Source organism: Haemaphysalis longicornis, unplaced genomic scaffold (assembly GCF_048455015.1).
Source record: "Haemaphysalis longicornis isolate Haplotype H1 unplaced genomic scaffold, Haemaphysalis longicornis Haplotype H1 scaffold_10, whole genome shotgun sequence".
Taxonomy (NCBI): domain Eukaryota; kingdom Metazoa; phylum Arthropoda; class Arachnida; order Ixodida; family Ixodidae; genus Haemaphysalis; species Haemaphysalis longicornis.
The window spans coordinates 131,134,452-131,152,963 of record NW_027526204.1 but is presented as its reverse complement, the minus strand read 5'-3'; positions in this window follow the sequence as shown (position 1 = coordinate 131,152,963).

Below are 18,512 nucleotides of genomic sequence, written 5' to 3'. Positions count from 1 at the left end.
CTGTCTGACCGTCTGCCTATCTGACCGTCTGCCTGTCTGACCGTCTGCCTGTCTGTCTGTCTGTCTGTCTGACCTTCCGTCTGTCTGACCGTCCGTCCGTCCGTCTGTCCGTCTGTCTGTCTGTCTGTCTGTCTGTCTGTCTGTCTGTCTGTCTGTCTGTCTGTCTGTCTGTCTGTCTGTCTTCGCAGCGATGAGCTGTTTGTAGCGTTCCCCTTGCCGCCTGACAGGAGGCACAACTATACGTGTAGTCGGCCACAAATGCCGGCCAGTGAATTCCTTCGCGGCGTGCCTACCAATGTTCTTAAACGCAGTCACGAGTAATATTGGGGATAACTTGGAACCATAAACCATGGGCCGTACCACCAGGCGGTGTATAAATACCATCCCAGGGTCAAGGTGGAGACCTCGCTCCTCGTGGCTCAAGTACATCTGCTTTCCCACACAGCTGCAAAATGCCCGTGGTGAACTTCGCGGGTTGAGCTATACCGGATTCAAGGAGCTCGCATATAGCAAACGTTGGATTTCAGACAGTGCCGGTTTAATACAATAATAGCAACGCACCCAGACACGGCAGCGTCATCAGCGATTTCGGGGCGAAAACGCAGTGTGAAAGTGCCAATAAAACTTGCAACGTTAAGGACGCTAATATAAACGTTGGGGGGAAAGTGCCGGATAACAACAAACGTCGATAAGATGTTTCCCAGTGAGAAGAACAGAAAACGAAAGTGATGGCTAAACGTCCACTTCATTGCGTGCACGTTTTCTTCACTTCATATGTAGCTGAAAATTCTTACCTGATTCCAAATCCTATCTTGACATTTTTACTAGCATAAACTCCACATGAAATACGCTTGTGTCGGGATGAAGGCGCCTGTGCAAGCGTTATCCTGAATACCTAATAGACCTCCTGTTAATGATTAACGCTAACATTAACTAGGAACTGTGTCGTGCCTAAGCATAAATAACGCAGCCTGAACAGCTAGGTTAGGCACTTATTGTACACTGAGCAACACAATTACCTGTAACAGCGAGCAGGCTATTTCTAAAAAAATGATTGAGGCTCCTCAAACGAATGTTCAGAGCTGAAGTATTCGGAAGCATCAAACGGCTGCAAAAGATCTCGCTGAACCATTTTAGGCACAGGCAATAAAGGGCCGGAAGTATGGGAAGCTGCATTGCAACCAAGTGTGCTGCGGAGTGTATACGTCCCTTTACCTGACATGGCACAGAGCTCATTCCGATCAGAAAGACGACAGCTGCAGTCAAGGCCACCCATCACAGAATTGCAACGTTTTTCATCTTTCCGCGGCAGGTGCCAACGCCTGAAATGTTTTTTCTGTTTTTTTGCTTAATGGGGAGAGGAGGGCAGGGAGCTCGAACAAAAAAGTCCGAGACTACCACCGTTTTCCCTTTTACTCTAATAAACGTTTTCTACTACTACTACTACTACTACTAATACTACTACTACTACTACTACTACTACTACTACTACTACTATTACTACTACTACTACTACTACTACTGCTACACCTAAGCAATCCTCATGGCTTCTAAATGCGAAAGCATGAACGTCCAGTGGAATGCCTGGGACGCGTTCTTCCCGCTTCGCTTTGAAAATGGGCTTTGTAACCTTGCCGCCTGGGACGCTTGGCTTTGCGATACGCATTAACGCTTTCAAGTGGCTTGGATCAGCCTCCTACGCGTTGTGTCTCCTAAGCTCTGCTATACCCGAGTTGACGACGATGGTGAATTTCGCCGCTTGTCTGTTCGCTCGTTTGGCTGCGTTCTTAAACTCAAACTAATGTACTGACGTGGACGACCACTTTTCACTACGGTCGAATTTAAGCTTGAGCCATGAAACACGTCGTGCTATGGAGCGACCTGTGCTGTAGTACAAATACATCGTGCCCCGAAACAGTTCCAAGGGAGACGTATTGCTTCACCAGGCGCCGACGCCGGCTTTTTCGCTGAATGGGCCATTTAATGGTTTCGCATTAAAATGCCAGCCCCTGCCCCTTAAGTCCGCTGCGTTAGGACCTCCTATCCGGGCGCAATCGGCCGAAACAGTACCGGCATTCCGCGGATCAACGGGCTCAATCGCCACGGCCAGCCCGATCGCATCGGGTTATATGGGCTCCGGAGAGAAGGCACTGCACCGGCGAGCTGCGGGCCGTACACCAATCAAACCAGCCAGCCCATCGATAAGTGCACCTATCGCGCCATACCGAACGTCGACGCGCACGCACGCTGCCCGTTCGAGATGTGCGCTCACGCATAGACCGCTTCGCCCACGAGCGTTTCTTTCTTTACTCCAGTTTCTGTTCCCACGCCTACAATGACCCGGGCCCTTCTTCCGCGATTAGACGGCGGGGAACGGGGCGACAGGCGCCGGGGTGTGCCCGGCATCTCGTCCCGTGCGCAGCTGGGAGTATATAAACCGAAACTGGTTCATCGCGGCGTCAAGAAAGAAGCAGCAGCCTCGGCGACAGGAGTGGTGGCCACCGCGCTCTCTGTATACGACTATACTACTACACAGGCAGCAGGGAAGCGGGCTTCTTCACTGCTCCAATGACCCGCATTGGCGTAGACGGACGGACACCCCCCCTATCTCCCGCTGCGAGCGCGCGTGGGCTTCGCCCGCGTTGCAACAGCCGCGAAAGTATCAAGAAGCTGGGGTCGGGAGAGGTAAGAAAGAAAGAAGGAACGACAAGAAGGGAGGAAGATGAGGTAAACAAAAGCAAGGAAAGGTGAGAGACGAGAAGGCGGGAAAGAAGCGAAGAAAGAAATGAAAGAAAGGTGAAATAGGCAAACGAAGAAAAGGAAGGAAAATACCGGTGAAATAAAAATGGTAATGGAAGAAAAAAGCGAAGAAGGAAGGAAGGAAGGAAGGAAGGAAGGAAGGAAGGAAGGAAGGAAGGAAGGAAGGAAGGAAGGAAGGAAAGAAGAAAGGAAGGAAGAGAAAGAAGCAAAGAGAGACATAAAAGGAGGGACGAAAAAATAAAAGTTGGAAGAAGGAAAGAAAGAAATGGACGCTACGGAGGAAGATAACTTGGGAAATAAGTTACGAAATAAGAGATAGACAAATGATAATTAGAGAGAAATGATACAGTGAAGAAGGAAGCAAGGAAGGAAGGAAGGAAGGAAAAGAAGCAAGGAGACCTAAAAGAATGGACTAAAAAATGATAAAAGTTGAAAGAAGGAAAGAAAGAAATTGAAGCTGCGGAGAAAGATAACAGAGAAAATAACTTACGGAATAAAATATCAAGACGTGATAATTAAAGAAAAATGATAGAAGAAGGAAGGAAGGAAGGAAGGAAGGAAGGAAGGAAGGAAGGAAGGAAGGAAGGAAGAAGATAAAGAAATGCGGAAGAAAAAAAGTAAAAAATGGAAGGAAAAGCGAAGGGAAGCTTCCGCGACGACATACGAAATCCTAGTACAGGCAACTCTAAGCGCCGCCTTGCTCTTAGTGTTATTTTTTCATTGAGGCACGCACTGCGAAGAGTGTGGTGACGTGCATAATAACAGCGGCTGTGCTTCGGGCAGTGCGCTCTCGTGCCTTGACGACGTTTTATTTCCCGTAGTGCGTGGTCGGATCGGATGAACCCGAAAACGCCCAGAGGGGCCAAATTTGGACGGCTCGCACTCTAAATTGAGGTGAGGGCGTGGTGACGAGAACGACCCCATGACCGCGTGATAGCGCCTTCCCGCTATTGTCTGGCTTGAAGGAGGCCAACAATTATGCGGACATGCGTCACTCACTTGTTACGAAGTAGCGTCGAAAGGCTAATTAAGTTAAACGACCAGGGCGGACATGCGCGTTGTGCTATTGCCCGATGAGTAGCCGCATCAAATACAACCGGGAACGGTTACGCCTAAAGTTAACTTCCGCCTTTCGTGAAGGCGGAACGTCTTTCTGACAGCTGTATTTTTTTTTTTCGTAGCAGTCCCTTCACATCTTGAAAGACGTGCCTTTCTTACGTGCTTTAATTGGCTAAAAGCAAGATATTTTTGTCCAAAATGTTCTCTTTTTAACAAACTGTTCACCGAATGGCCCAGCTTTTGACCAGAGCATTTTCGTCGGAGTGTGGAGTTAATAAACTAGCCGGAGAACTCTGCGAGAACAATCTGTGTCCTATACGCTCCTGACTTGACTTATCAAATGAATCGTACCAACTAACGCAGCAGTCTGCACACACACAAAAAAAATTGGCCGCGTATCTGCTCCTTTCGTTGCAAATGTCGTCAAAAGACGATAGTCTTTGTGGACATTTGCCAAGGAAATGCCCCCTTTGCTTTCCCGCTCTCCTCTCATGCTGTTCCTCTACCGTCGCGCTCATCCCAAGGTAAACACACTAAAGGTTTGCGCAAGGCGATTTGAATTTACCGCGTTCCACTGCTACAGGCCGGGTTCCTCGATGCCAGCGCTGCAGTACGGCGGAGACGCGCGTGAATGGAGGCGGCCGACTACAAGGTTTATAGAACCGCGTGGCCGTGCTCCACGTGCGTTCCAAGCAGAACGTGGAACCTAGCTAGTGGAACCTTTCGTTGCTGTTGCCGCGTGATTTTTCATATGCCGCCAGGAGGCGGCGGTTTTCTGCAGTAGATGTAGAATATCATCTGTTATCGAAAAACCAAGCATCCATGAATTTTTTAATAAAGGAACACTGCAAATATCCCTTGTGTACTAATTTCCTGTCTTATATTTGCGTAATGTCTTGTTCTTGTACAACAAAGTTGACAAGTATGAACATATAAACCGGGCTTAGACGTTTACATTTGGATGTGAGTATATAAGACTATTGCGCAATATTAATTTTACTTTGGCCGGGTGGCTGAATCGAGTTACAGACAGACAGACGGACAGACAGACATACAGACAGACCAAAATTTCTGGGTTTAAGTAGCCCAAGAAAGACTATCGTCTTTAAAAAGTTGTTTCGCATTTTATTCGTGTCACGCGCCAACAAGGCCCACAATGCAGCACATGCTGTGGGAGTGCTCGGGGCTCGCGGCAAGAAGAGCCCATCTTCCGCCGTACATCAAGACCCTCCAGGAGTGGGCATCGCCTCCTCTGGGCCGGGCTCACCCAAGAGAGACTGTTATGTCCCTGTGGACTTAGCTTGTACCACGGGGATACACAAGAGAATGTAGACGCTCTCACCTTCTTTACAGCCTTCCCCATCCCTGACTAGACCTTGAGTCGCCCCTTACGAAAAAAGAATTGTAATAATAATAATAATAATTACTCACCTGAGTAAAAAGAAAAGCTATAATAATGCATTTCGTCTCTCAAAGCCTACAGGTCACATGCAATTACGCATGGGAAGTATTACAAGTCATAGAGCAAGTCCAAGAACAGCCCCCCGCCCTCCCCCCATTAGTTAGTAACCCAGCATCGTCCTGTCTTTTAGCATTTTAGGGGCCCGGCTTGTCGTATTGCGTCACGGTGTTATGCGGCGTCACGTACCGAAACAGAGTCACGCGGCGTTACGCACCCAAACAGAGCTTTCGGAAATACACCCGCTTGTCCCTCCATTCTGCCTTCCGGCCAAAAGTTGAGGATACTTGAACAAGGGGTCGATATACGCAGAGCCGCGGTCGAAACTCCTGGAACCGCTTGCACTCGTCATACATGCCCAAATTATTTAGCGCAAAGAAAACTGCAGGTACATTTGTGGCAAAATATTTGCACCTACCCGGCAGTCCCCGCGTTAGGAATGCTCGTTGGGTTGGTCCTTACGATAGTAAGCGAGAAAAAAATTGGCCGCGTATCTGCTCCTTTCGTTGCAAATGCCGTCAAAAGACGATAGTCTTTATCGGCTTTTGCGGAGTAAATGCCTCCCTTCGCTTTCCCGCTCACCTCTCATGTTGTTCCTCGTGCGTCGTGCTCCTCCCAAGGTAAAGACGCCAAAGGTTTGCTTAATGCATTTTAAATTTCCCGCGTTCCACTGCTCCAAACCGGGTATCTCAATGCGAACGCTGCCGTACGGCGAAGACGCGCGTTAATCGAGGCGCCCTACTTCAACGTTTATAGAACCGCGTTTCCCTACTTCACGTGCGTTGCAAGAAGAACGTGGAACATATCTAGTGGAACCTTGCGTAACTGTTACCGGTTGATTTCTTAATGGCGCCAGAAGCTATAGTGGCGCGGGCGACAGCAGGCGACGGCGGAGTGAATTCTTTTTCTGCAGTTGATGAAGTATTTAATTTCGCAAAAGTCAAGCATGTTTGATTTTTTTTATAAAGGAACACTGCAAATATCACTTCTGTATTGATTTGTTGTCTCATATTTGCGAAATGTCTTGTTCTTCTTCAACAATGTTGACAAGTATGAACATTACACCGGACATAGACGGGTAGATTTAGCTGTGACTATATAAGACTATTGCGCAAGCATTGTTTCGCTTTGGCCGGGTGGCTGAATCGAGACACAGACAGACAGACGGACAGACAGACAGACAGACAGACATACAGACAGACCAAAATTTCTGGGTTTAAGTAGCCCAAGGAAGACTATCGTCTTTAAAAAAGTTACCGCGGAAGCAGAAAACAACGCGTTCAAAATGGCGCAGAAAAGCTCCAGCACGTGCGAGATGAAAGCAAGCACAAAAACAACAGAGCTCCAGCTCGTGCTGTTCCAGGCAGCACAAGAAACAAGATAAAGGAAAGATCGCGAGCTGTCCCAGGAGATTAATCGACCATATTTAGGGGAAATCCCCAAGGTGGAGTAAGTTTCTGTAAAGGAAAGTTGGACATCTGGCGAAAGCGCGGGAGCACTGCGAAGGCGGGAAAATTCAATTGCATTGAACGAACCTCTGTTCAATTCACTAAGAGAGGAGTGAGACAGTCAGGGGAAGACCGTACGGTGTGGTAGTAACCCGATAGAACGAGGTAGAACAAGGAACAGCAGATAAAGGAAAAAATTCCAGCTGTCCCAGGAGAAAGCGCGGGAGCAATACTAAGGCGGGAAAATTGAATTGCATTGAGCACACTCTGTTCAATTCATTAAGAGAGGGGGGTGAGACAGCGAGGGGAAGAGCGTAAAGGGGGGTAGTAAAAAGTGGAGAATGACACCACAGCCACTCTGGCGATACATTACTCCGCACTTGACAGCGTTCCCGTTGAGTGGAACTGCTTTAACTTTCTCCCTTTTCACCCTGTTTTTAACTCAGCAGGAGGCCGACTTCACGTGAAATAAGGGTCTTTCTCTAAATAAAGCTGCCCTGTACACCCAGTAACTCTTCTTAGTCTAAACAAAATGAAAACAAAACTTTTTCGTTACAAGATATCCACAGCAAACCGCCCAGACTGCTCTGGTTTAAGAGCCCCCAAGCGTTAACCTTTTTAGGCCTCACTCACACAGCCGTTTTCCACCCCGTCACATCACCGTCACGTCATCGTCTTCCGTCATGGGCGACGGTTTCTCTGGCGATTTCTCGCCGAAAACGGTGCGACGGGGACGGGAAGCTGAGCTCTACGTTTCCGTTCCGTCAACGCGACGGGACCACGCCCCGTGGTAAACCAGCCAATCAGAAAACAAATTTTAACGGCTAAATTTTGCGAAAAGGGGGCACACGTAAAAATCTCGGCCTATTTCTTTACTTTTAAGATTAAGCACGCTAAATTCTGACCTAAACTTATCACTAGGCAGACGACCCTGTACTCTGACGGAGAGCTCCAGTACGAACGCTACTCCGTTACCTCTCCGTTGCGGTTTTTTGACGTGACGGTGCCGTGACGGAGAAGGTGACGGCTGTGTTAAGGAGGGCTTACAAGACAGTGTCATAAAATATGACCTATTATCGCCTCCATTCGACAGTGGATGCGTGATGTCACAAACGCAGAGCAGCCCACGCAGTCAGCCTCGTCAAACCTGAAATTAATTCACTAGTCAGTGTGGTCGCGAAAGCAGCCTGTTTTCCACGAAGCCTGGTCAGGCCCTGAATTACGACCGCGAGGTAACCACGCAGAAGAGAACGAACAACTCACTGAATAAAGGCACAGCGTGGCGAGCAGGCAACACGCGTCAAAATGAGTTATAAAACCGCCGCGATGAAGTTATGGATCGTCACGTCCCAGGGCAACGGCCCGGCAGACAAGCACGCAGAAGACGTTAGCGGCCAGGTGAAGGCACAGATGGGCATGTCGAAAGCAGACAACACACAATCAATGCACCCGCTGACAAAACCAACTCAGCGTATCCAGCATCGAAACAGAACTATACAATTTCGGAGTCATCATTTGGCGAGCAGTACCGCGTACTCTGCTGGAAACGTTCGCCCAGCAATAGACGTGGTAGTCTCCTGCGCCCAACGCAACCGCTACAATCTTTATGACTCCGATCTCCGCCTTTTCTCTTTTTCACTTTTTCATTGATGGAACGGCGTTGCTTGTTATTATCGCCTTAGAAAAGTAGCGAGTCCGCTACGAACAGTGACGTACCCACCAATGATGCAGACAGGCTTGACAAGGCGTTGTCTGCAGGAGTGAACGGGTCGTCTGCCGACGATGCCAAGCGTGGCAGACGGCGAGCAGACGACGGACCGTATTTCGAGCAGGGGCGTCAGACAGGCGTCAGACAGCCGAGACACGTCATGTCTCGGAGGCAACGTCCAAGACGAAGGTTGTGCGACGTTGCCTTTACCTGAAACGCGAGCGCATCTTGGCACGGGCATCGATAAGCGTGACAGGTTCGCTACTGCAGCGGCTGCTTTTGAAACACTGCTCGCCAAACCAGTGCGAAGATCCGGGGAAACGCCTAACGGTATCACTGAAAGCCGCTCTGCATGAGCCAGCCCTCCTGCGTAAAGAGACCCTGCAACCCATTTTTTAATTTTTTTAAAGATCCCAAATGTTTCAGAACGTGCTCAACTAACACATCCAGTAATTAAAATAGGGGGTCACAAACTATCTCAGCCGAAAATTGCTGCTTTATGCCCACCAGAAAACTTTGAAACTTGTTCAAAATATTTTAGGGGCGAAGCTCTTTAGGGGCTGGGGCTGTTGGCGTCTCCTGTCGTCGTCGTCGTCGTAATTGTCGTTTTATGTAGTCACGGTACTAAAACACCGGGTAACTCGTTTACGCCTCGCGCTAGAACGTAACGCATACTAAAAAAAGAACACCGGGACACTCGTTTACGCCTCGCACTGGAGCCATTCGTAACGCGTACTAAACAAACACCGGGACACTCGTTTACGCCTCGCGCTAGAGAGCTTCGTGCTTCAAATACAAGAAACTTTTACAGCAACGGTTTATACCTCTACCCCCCAACGGTTTCCTCTCCGTTGGCAAAAACGCAAGGCGCCAAGAATTCACTTATACACTGCATGATTCGCCCCTCCCCAGGTTTTACGTTAGTGGAGATGGCCCGGGGATTTTTTCTCTCTTTTCTGGTCTCGGCATGGCATTCTTCGAGTGCTGGAATGACGTCATTGCTGCAGTGTAGCGGCTATTGACCGGCTTCATTTCAGTAGCAGTAATAAACGCGTTCTGTAGTCACTTTAAAAAAATCGCCACAAATATAAAGCAGAAACGGAAGGCGGAGAGTTATGCTGCGACGAGCAAATCACGCAGTGCCGCTCCGTGTTAGCGATAGCTATAGCTTTTACAGTGCTTCCAGACGCCAAGGAAAGACTGAAAGCATTTTTCGGAAGTGTTGCAGAGTCCCTTTAAAATTAAAAACCAGGGGCGGCTAAGTGATGTTCAACACGGAATGGAATGGAATAAAGACTCGGACCACCCCTTCGCTACTCGCTACGGGGTTGGACGCCGCTGCCCCGTAAGGGAGGGCATCGCCCCGCAGCTTTCGCTCCGGTGCTGCTTTTCGGGGACGCCAAGACCTGCTGGACGGCTGATAGTTGAGTGTCCTTGTCGTAACTGCGCACTGCTTCTTGGATCCACGGCGGTAGGTCTGTCCTGGTTGCCGCCTCGTTCTGTCACACTTCACAAGTGGGCGGTCGTGGCCCTAGCATTAATGTCACACAACACGCACGTGTCATCCGTATAGATAACTGGCTGTATGTGTTTCATGACGACCGGGGTCATCAGTGAATTCGTCTGCAGCTGTCTGAACGCGGACGCTTCCTGCCTGGTTAGCTCGGGGTGCGACGGTGCCAGCACCCTCCTGTTGTTTCTGTAATATTTGGTGACACCCTGAAAGGTATCGTACCTGTCCTTTGCCTCGGTCCACCCCTCTGCAGACGAGTCCACTGCTGCCGCGCGGGCAGCTAATCCTCGCGCGACCGCGTTCGCCGTCTCGTTGTGGTTGGTGGCGAGTTACGATACCTCGTTCCCCGCGTGGGCGGGGAACCACTTGATTGTCACCTTGCGTCCGTCGATGTTCACCCGCTCGAGTTCCCGCACTGCTCCACAGCACAGCCTACCCTTGGCGCAATTGCGCACCGCACTCTTTGAGTCGCTAAGCACCGTCGTCGTCTCTGGGTCCGCGATTGCCAGGGCGATGGTCAGCTCTTCCGCTTGCTGCGCGTCTCAAGACTCTCAATACGAGCATTTTTGGTCATCATCATCATCATCACAGCCTATCTACGCCCACTGCAGGGCAAAGACCTCTCCCATTAATCTCCAATTACCCCGGTCCATGTGCTTTTTTATCCCCGCAAAATTTATCTCATCTGCCCATCTATCTTTCTGCCGCCCCCTGCAACGCTTGCCTTCTCTAGGGATCCACTCTGTTACCCTTAATGGCCAACGGTTATCTTGCCTTCGCATTACATGCCCTGCCCATGTCCATTTCTTCTTCTTAATTTCTACTAAGCTGTCCTTAACACGCGTTTGTTCCCTGACCCACTCCGCTCTCTTCTTGTCCCTTAATGTTGCACCTTGGCAATTACTACAGTAGGAACAGCACTGCTACGTAGAGAAATCATGAATGCTACAAGAAGGCGCTAACTACATGGCCTGTGTAGAATAATCGTGTGTTGACCTTTGTGTAATAACGTGACATTGCATTAAATGAGTGGCACGTGCTGTACCTTACTTCCCTCGCCTCAACAACGCATAATGGGATATTGTGTCCGGTAAGTGTGAGAATGTAGCATAGGAATTAGTTAATAATGGGCGTTCATTTTCTTACCACGAAACATCGCAAAACATTTTTTTTTTCAATTTTTGTAATCGTTCAGTACCTTTAGCAACCTTAAATGAATGTCTGTAGTACATTTGGTCGTATTATAATTCCCTTAGACGGCAGCACTGCTTCTTGAAAGATATCACACACTATTGGAGTCGAAACACCGCACAGCTTTAAGGCTTCACAAACACCAGGACATTTACTGGAAGCTTCCGCCCTCCAAGAGTTCTCTGCCACGTAGAATTCGGCCCATACCTCCTTGTGCTGTTCACCTTTTTCCTCTAAGGAAGACAGCTAACAAGACGAATGGCAAACCATCTTCTCTACACTAGCCGACCTCATAAAATATAATATGATGGGTCTCTTTAGCAATCCAGCCCCTGACTGCGTGAAGAGTCACATGAACTCTTTTGTAGCTTTATGAGGAGGGCGTCGTTTATCATATTGCTCTGTCATGAGGCAACAAATACACCGTTCAGACAAACGGGTAGTTCTTTGGATGGCCGGCTGCTTGAACATAAACAAGCTGGTAGGAGCGACAGGAATGATCACACATCTGTCCATGGTCACGAGGTACCGCAATGGTGAGGCTCTGAGCGGGCGCAGCTATGACGCCGCTCCGCAGCGGATCACGTGACATGCAGCGCACCTCCCCCGCTTGCGGTCCGGCGGCTCAAGGTCATTGCGACGCAATGAATGAACTTACGAGACATGGCGTAGCAGAGCTTTCGCTCTAAGAACACCATGTCATCAGTCCCCTGTCGACAAACCGTCCGTAAACTCGTGAATAAGGCTCCCATACACCTGCTACAAGTCCTCAAGTACTAGCTACTGTCCTCGGTTACTGGAGCAACTCGCTTCGAGCGAACGCAAGGGATGGCGAGTTGGCATTCAAGCAGTAGGAGACCGGGAGGTTAAGCAGGTGTAGGGCCCGGTTTGCTACCCTGCACTGGTGTAGTGGGGTTCAGGGGATAAAAGAGAGGGAAAACGAAGAGGAAGGAATAGAAGCGGTGAGGCGCGAACTATAGTCCCGTCTTAGGCCCTACAGTCGTCCATGCAAAGACTTTTCGTTCAGGAAACGTCGAATGGCTTTCGTCGCCTTCTGCTAACTCAGTGGTAGAGACCGATGACCTAGGATAGTCTCTACTGTAAATAATCCAATCGGCTGAGCGCGGTGGCAAGCACGGTTCTCTTCGACAGGTATTCGGGGAAGCGACACAGCACATGCTGTATTGTCTCTTCCGCCCCACAGGCGTCCCAGTTGGCACTGCTGGCCATCCCAAAGAGGAAAAAGTAGGCTTTCGTGAAGGTCATTCCCAACCACAGCCTACAAAATAAAGTCGACTTGGGTCGAGACAGCCCATACGGAAGGCGGCGCTGAAGAGGGGGTCTTGAATATATAAATGGGATTTTGAAAACTCCGGTGGGTTCCATTGCTTCATTGTAATCCTACGTGCAAAGGAGCGAAGCGTCCTCGCGGCATCGGTCCTTGAAAGTGGAAGCAGGATGCTGCGTTCGCTCTCGTGGCTTGTACGGACAGCTTCATCCACCAACACGTTGCCGATGACTCCGCAGTGACCTGGAAGCCACTGGAATATTATGTCATGGTCATCTGTGATGGCTTGACGGAATTTCGCCCTGATCTCCGTCACCAGTGGGTGGAGGGGGCCGTAATGCAGGGTTGCTAGTAAGCTTTGTAAGGCAGCCTTTGAATCAGAGAAGATAAACCAGTTTTGAGGAGTAGCTCCGATAACGTGATCATGAGCCCCAAGAATGGCTGAAAGTTCTGTAGCTGTCGAGCTCGTGGAATGGGCAACACGGACTCGAGTTGTGGTAAAATCTCCTGGCAAAACTGTCGAAAGGCGAAGGCGGACAGGAAGGCTGCCGTTTCCTCTGCCATTTGATATAACGCACAGAGGGTTGAGCGGCAACAGTACGTACGATTAAATCATTTAAGTGTATTCGTTTGAACATCAATGCTTTCACCAAATCAGAATACTCCAGACAGACGAGTTGCAAGAGCAGCCTCTGCACAGCGGCTTGCGTGATTTCCACCATGAAATACTCATGAATCATCACCATGAATGATCCTCTGGGATTCATGGACCAAAATCCATGCTGTTTTAACTATATGACATCATCTATGTGGCATCATCTACAACGCCGGAGCACATTGCCACTGGGGCTGCCTTCTGTAAACTTGAATCGTTTCAAGTGCAACCAGCTTTCACTCCAACAAAGTCAAAGCCCGCTGTGATCAATAATAGAGAGCGTATATTCTCGTGATTGGCGGGAAGGGGGAAAATGCGTCAGCGACTACGCAGTTGACGGTATGCGAAAGAGAAATGTCCCCGCTGACATTGAACCCGCATTCTCAACAGCGAATGGTAGAGCTTTGCTGTGAGCCGCCGTTACCCCCTTCTAAGCGAAAGCGTGCGACCAAGAGCTGGCCTACAAAAAGGCAGATGGATGGCGCACAAAATATCCTAAGGCTTGTGGGCTCACCCTCGCCTTAAGGAATAGAATATATAGCGCCGTTGTTATTCTTATTACTCCCGCGCATATACGATTGCGGAGAAACTGCCCACGACGGGTTCGAGCGAGCCACGGCTCTCGCCGCGCGTACGTCAGTCACTCCAAAGGGAAGCGAAAATTTTCATTGTACACGGGTTTATTACGTGGACAACCACGATAAAAAGCACTACACTGCACTACGGATCTAGCCCCTGAGGCAAACACCCGTCAGCGTCTGCCCAGCCCGGCATCGGGCGGCAGTTAGTGACCGCCTGCGTATGCGCCGACGTGATGTTGGCTGAGGTAACAAGAATGGGACCCACTGTGGCCGCTATACATTTCAAGCCAGTGGACTCAACCGGGAGACATCGGCGCTCGTCCGCTGACCTTGGACGGCGCCCTTCTTCGAACCCTCCCCCAGCTCTACTGTTTTCCCTTGCGGCAACGCGGTCCCCAGCTCGCGCTCATTTCTTCTGTAACTCACGATTTTGTGTTCCTCACTACGCGTTCCCTAAAACTTCGCTATCAAAGTCCTTCGTCTTTAAAAAAATAACGGTTCAGGTTTGGGTTCAGTTCCGGCGAAGGCGAATGTTAGACGCGTTCAAGTCAGCTCGGCGGAAATCCAGACGACGACGCCGTCGGAAACGTCCACGTTTTCCCGCGTATGTAGACGGCCGGCTGTCCGATACCTCGCGCAGCTGTTTTTCGTACGTAAATAACTACCGGACTGGAATTACTCTCGCAACTGGAGAACAATAAAGGAAACGAAACAGAAGAAAAAAGGAGGGTAGGAAATACCGGCACTATACTGTTCTTGCATCGACGTATTCAGGTAGTGTCATATGCTCGTTCTGGTGAGACAATGGACGCCACCGCCTGATTGTTTTTCTTCCACTTTTTTTTGTTTACTCCAGACCTGACAGTGGATTAAGACAGCAGCGGGACGTGGACTAAAAAGGAGGAAAACGCCATCTGCTCAGCATAAACGCGCTAGACAGACGTGTAGGTAGGATCAAAAAGAAAAAAATAAACCGTTTAAATTTACATTTAAATACGTTTCCACCGTTGCGGTAGTGCTAATTTTCTTCCCTGTTTTATTTTTATCGGAAGGGATTCGGGGTTGACTGACGTTTTACCTAATGAATATTCTAATGCTCGGATCAGGGGGTTTTGAGGAAGGTACCCTGCTTTACATTAAGGTAGGGTGTATTATCATGGCGACCGTGAGAATTACCGTCAGAAATTTCTCACGGCAGTCACCTCTGACTGGCTAAACAGGCCACCCGAAGATTCTCTGGAGCAAATATTTCCTAAAATTCTGGTGCTACAGATGCCCCTGTTCCGCTGTGGTATAGCACTTGCTTTTTAATACGAAGGCCCAGGTTCGAGTCCGACATTGATGAAGTTCTTTTTTTTCAAGCTTTCGGAATTTTTGAAGTTTTCGCTCATCGTGATTTTGCTTTTTTTTATTCTGGTTATTACTATATCAAGAGATCGACGCACACGGCTTTTAGAATGCGTTGGACTAGGATTATATAGGTTGTGTTCTGTGTCGTTGGGCTGGGTTAGATTAGGTTTGTTGCAGTTGGGCTGGATTTGGGTAGGTTATGATATACGTTCGGTTAGGTTACGTTAGGTCCGGTGAGGTTAGGTTATGTTAGGTTACGTTGGGAGGTAATATTTTTTAGGCCAGCCACCTTTTAAGGAACTGCCGCGAGAATTTCCCGGGGGTAATTCTCACGGCTGCCGTGAGATTAGACGCAGCCATTCATTAAATGCGCCATGAAGACAAAATACAAGTTCGGTTCGTCGAATAGTCTGCTTCGTCCCGATAACAATGATGGCAATTTTATCGCCAACTTCCAACAAATAATTGAGATATTGGAGAAAACGTATCAACAAGTGGCGACTCCCCAGCAGTTTTCGGGCGATTTTTCTATGACGTCACAGAATCTCCTTTATGCGAGTGGTGGCCGTATACCAAAGCCACCGCCGAGAAACACGACTGGGTTATTGTAGTGGCGCCTCTGGTTCCGTTTGATCGTATCTCTTGAATACGGAGGTGCCGTTAACACACTGATAAAGTTATATTTATTGCTTGCCTCTATTTCCTCCCTCCTCCCCGTATTCCGTCACTGTACACTAAAGGTGGTGCATTTACTAACAGAACACTAACCAGTTACTTGTACAAGCATCACTAGCTACTTAGTGCTTTTACTAACTGCCTATGTATAACCTAGTAAAAAAAAGCTACGCGTTATTTAATGTGCATCGGCTGAGCACGCGCCACGACATAGAGACACATTCAACACGTACATTTTTTCCCTCCTCCTCAGCCGTGTAATTTACATGTCTGAAAATAAACTTGAAACTTGATATCATACTTAGACGACAAATAAACTGAGCAAGAAAACCAACTGGATGTGCGAAAAGGGAATTTATTACAATCCACATATCAGGGCGCAGCGACTAGTAGTAACAGGGCTGCCCTAAAACCAGAAAAAAACCCAATCAGTTTCTGATTGCTCCCGGCATTCAACACTCTGCACAACAAATGTCTGTGGTGGTGAAAAAAGCTACTGCAAAATCAGTCCAGAGAAAGTTCACAGGTGTCCATGTACAGAGAGAGTTAATAAACTAGCTGAAACTCAGTACGGTACAATACGTATGCTCAGGATGTTGTTCTTGACTACTATATATGAAGCGCGTGGACCAGCGTAACAGAAAGGCTTCTTCTCATAGAACTGCCAACTTATTTGCCAAGTGACTCACAAGGATCGACCGCACATGCTAGAGCAGTGGAAACAGCCCGTTGTGGTCGGGCGCGAAGACACGCGGCCCTACGATTTCGCCGCAATACAAAAGCACCAGCACACGTCAGGAAGTTCACCAACGCGTCATTTGAACGTGTGCTCATTTGAAGTGTGAGACCAAACAACCTGCTTAACATAGATCAAAACATTGCCGCTACACGGCACTGGAACAAGGCTGTGTAGCGGCATGTTGGCATGTTGTTGTTTCAGTCTTCCCGCAGTGCGGGCACCGTGAGGAACGCACAACGCCGAATCTCGCCAGACGGTCACGCGTCGCAAGAACTTCCCAGCCACGCAACCATCCAAAATCCCGAACATCAGACGGAAGTGCCGCCGATGTCAGCTGATGCCAACAAATGCCACGTGATCTTGCTATCTGTTGATTGTGTAACTGATTTATTGCCAATTTTTCGCACAATTCACTTGCCGTACTTTCCCTAAAATTTAGGCTTGGCAAGGTAGACTGGACGTTTCTTAGCGCTTTGACAACATAGGCATAGAATGGCGGTGACTGCTCGGCAGAGGGACCGGCAATGCGTTCGTCATAAAACATTGAGCGGGAAGTTTCCAGAAAGTATTGCAGCAGCACCCTCCCTGAGTACTCAGTTGAGTCGACAAGGTCGAACACCGCGCGTACGGCCAGCACGCTACACATAGTTTGCAAGCAAGGCAGACTGAAATTACCCACTGACTTGGGCAGTCTCAACAGTGCACGCGACACTGTTTCTGTCTTGCCCGCCCAAAAGAACGACCCAAGCTTCGTGGCGAGCTGACGGGTGAAATGGCGAGGCGGTTTCGCTATGCGTGCTACATAAAAAAGCGTCGCCGGCCGAAACGGACGACTTAATTATGTAGCTTCGCTTTGCGAGGGAAAGCCTGAACTTTGCTGCAACTGCAAGACGCTGCTACGCTGTCTTAAGGAGGTGCTTCCACGTAATACGCGCCACTTCACCCGATGAATGGAAAATCACACCAGTACTCGAACACCCGTAACCCATTCTACGTCGCCCGACAGGCCAGATGCAAATGTGATTGATTGATTGTGGGGTTTAACGCGCCGACGCAACGCAGGCGATGAGGCGCGCCGCAGTGGAGGGCTCCGGATTAATTTTGACCACCTGGGGGTCTTTAACGTGCGCCGAAATCTCGTACACACGGGCGTTTTTGCTTTTCGCCTCCATCAGAAAAGCGGCCGCTGCGGACGGGAATCGAACCCGCAGATGCAAATGTGCCGAAGCGCACCTTTTGCAGGGGGTTCAGGCGAGCTCCAGACAGCTCACCGTACTCATTGAACAGCCGCATAAACTCTTGATGGCTGTCCACGTCCCGAATGAGCAGGGACACATCGTCCGCATACGCAGACACCTTGACTTATGCCTGGCAACGGCAAGCCGCGGATGGCATGGGCGGGGAGAGCGAGTATAATTTAGTTTCCTTAACAATACACATCCTCTTCTTGCCTTTATAGCCAGCATCTGAAAGTCCTCTGATGGAGTTTGTGGGCTTGTAGCAAAAATCGAATATTTAAGCAAAAATTTCATAATTATGCATTTTAATGTGAGCATATACAAATCAGAATGTGTATTTGCAGAAACTTGTTAATCGTGAGGTGGACTTCGAAAAGTACTGTAGTTATTATGTTCAACAACTTATATAATTTAGTTTCATTCAATGACTGTTAGTATCAAACAAGCAGCTGTTAGTAAGTGAACGGTCTAGACTAGTAACGATGGCATTTAAGGTCGATACGTAGTTGCAGGACCTATGTACCAGTCTGCGGGGTAGTTAAGTTCGCAAAGAGTTGGTAAATACAACCCATTACATACTACCTTTCCATTAGCCTTTGAAGTTTTGTTAAGAGTGTACGAGTTCTTTTTAATATTCTTGCGTTGCTTTTTTTCGGTTAGAAACGTCTTTCTTGGCTGGAATGAAGCTGAGTGAGTTACAAAAGGATTGTTCATTGCTGAGTGAATGACAAATCAAAAGCTCAATACGTTACAGAAGGCTAAGGTTGCATCTTGTTTCCATGACCCCCAGTTTTCGGGTTTACGTTCTGGGGCTCCTAAACACCAATACCAGAATTTTTAGCGTTCGG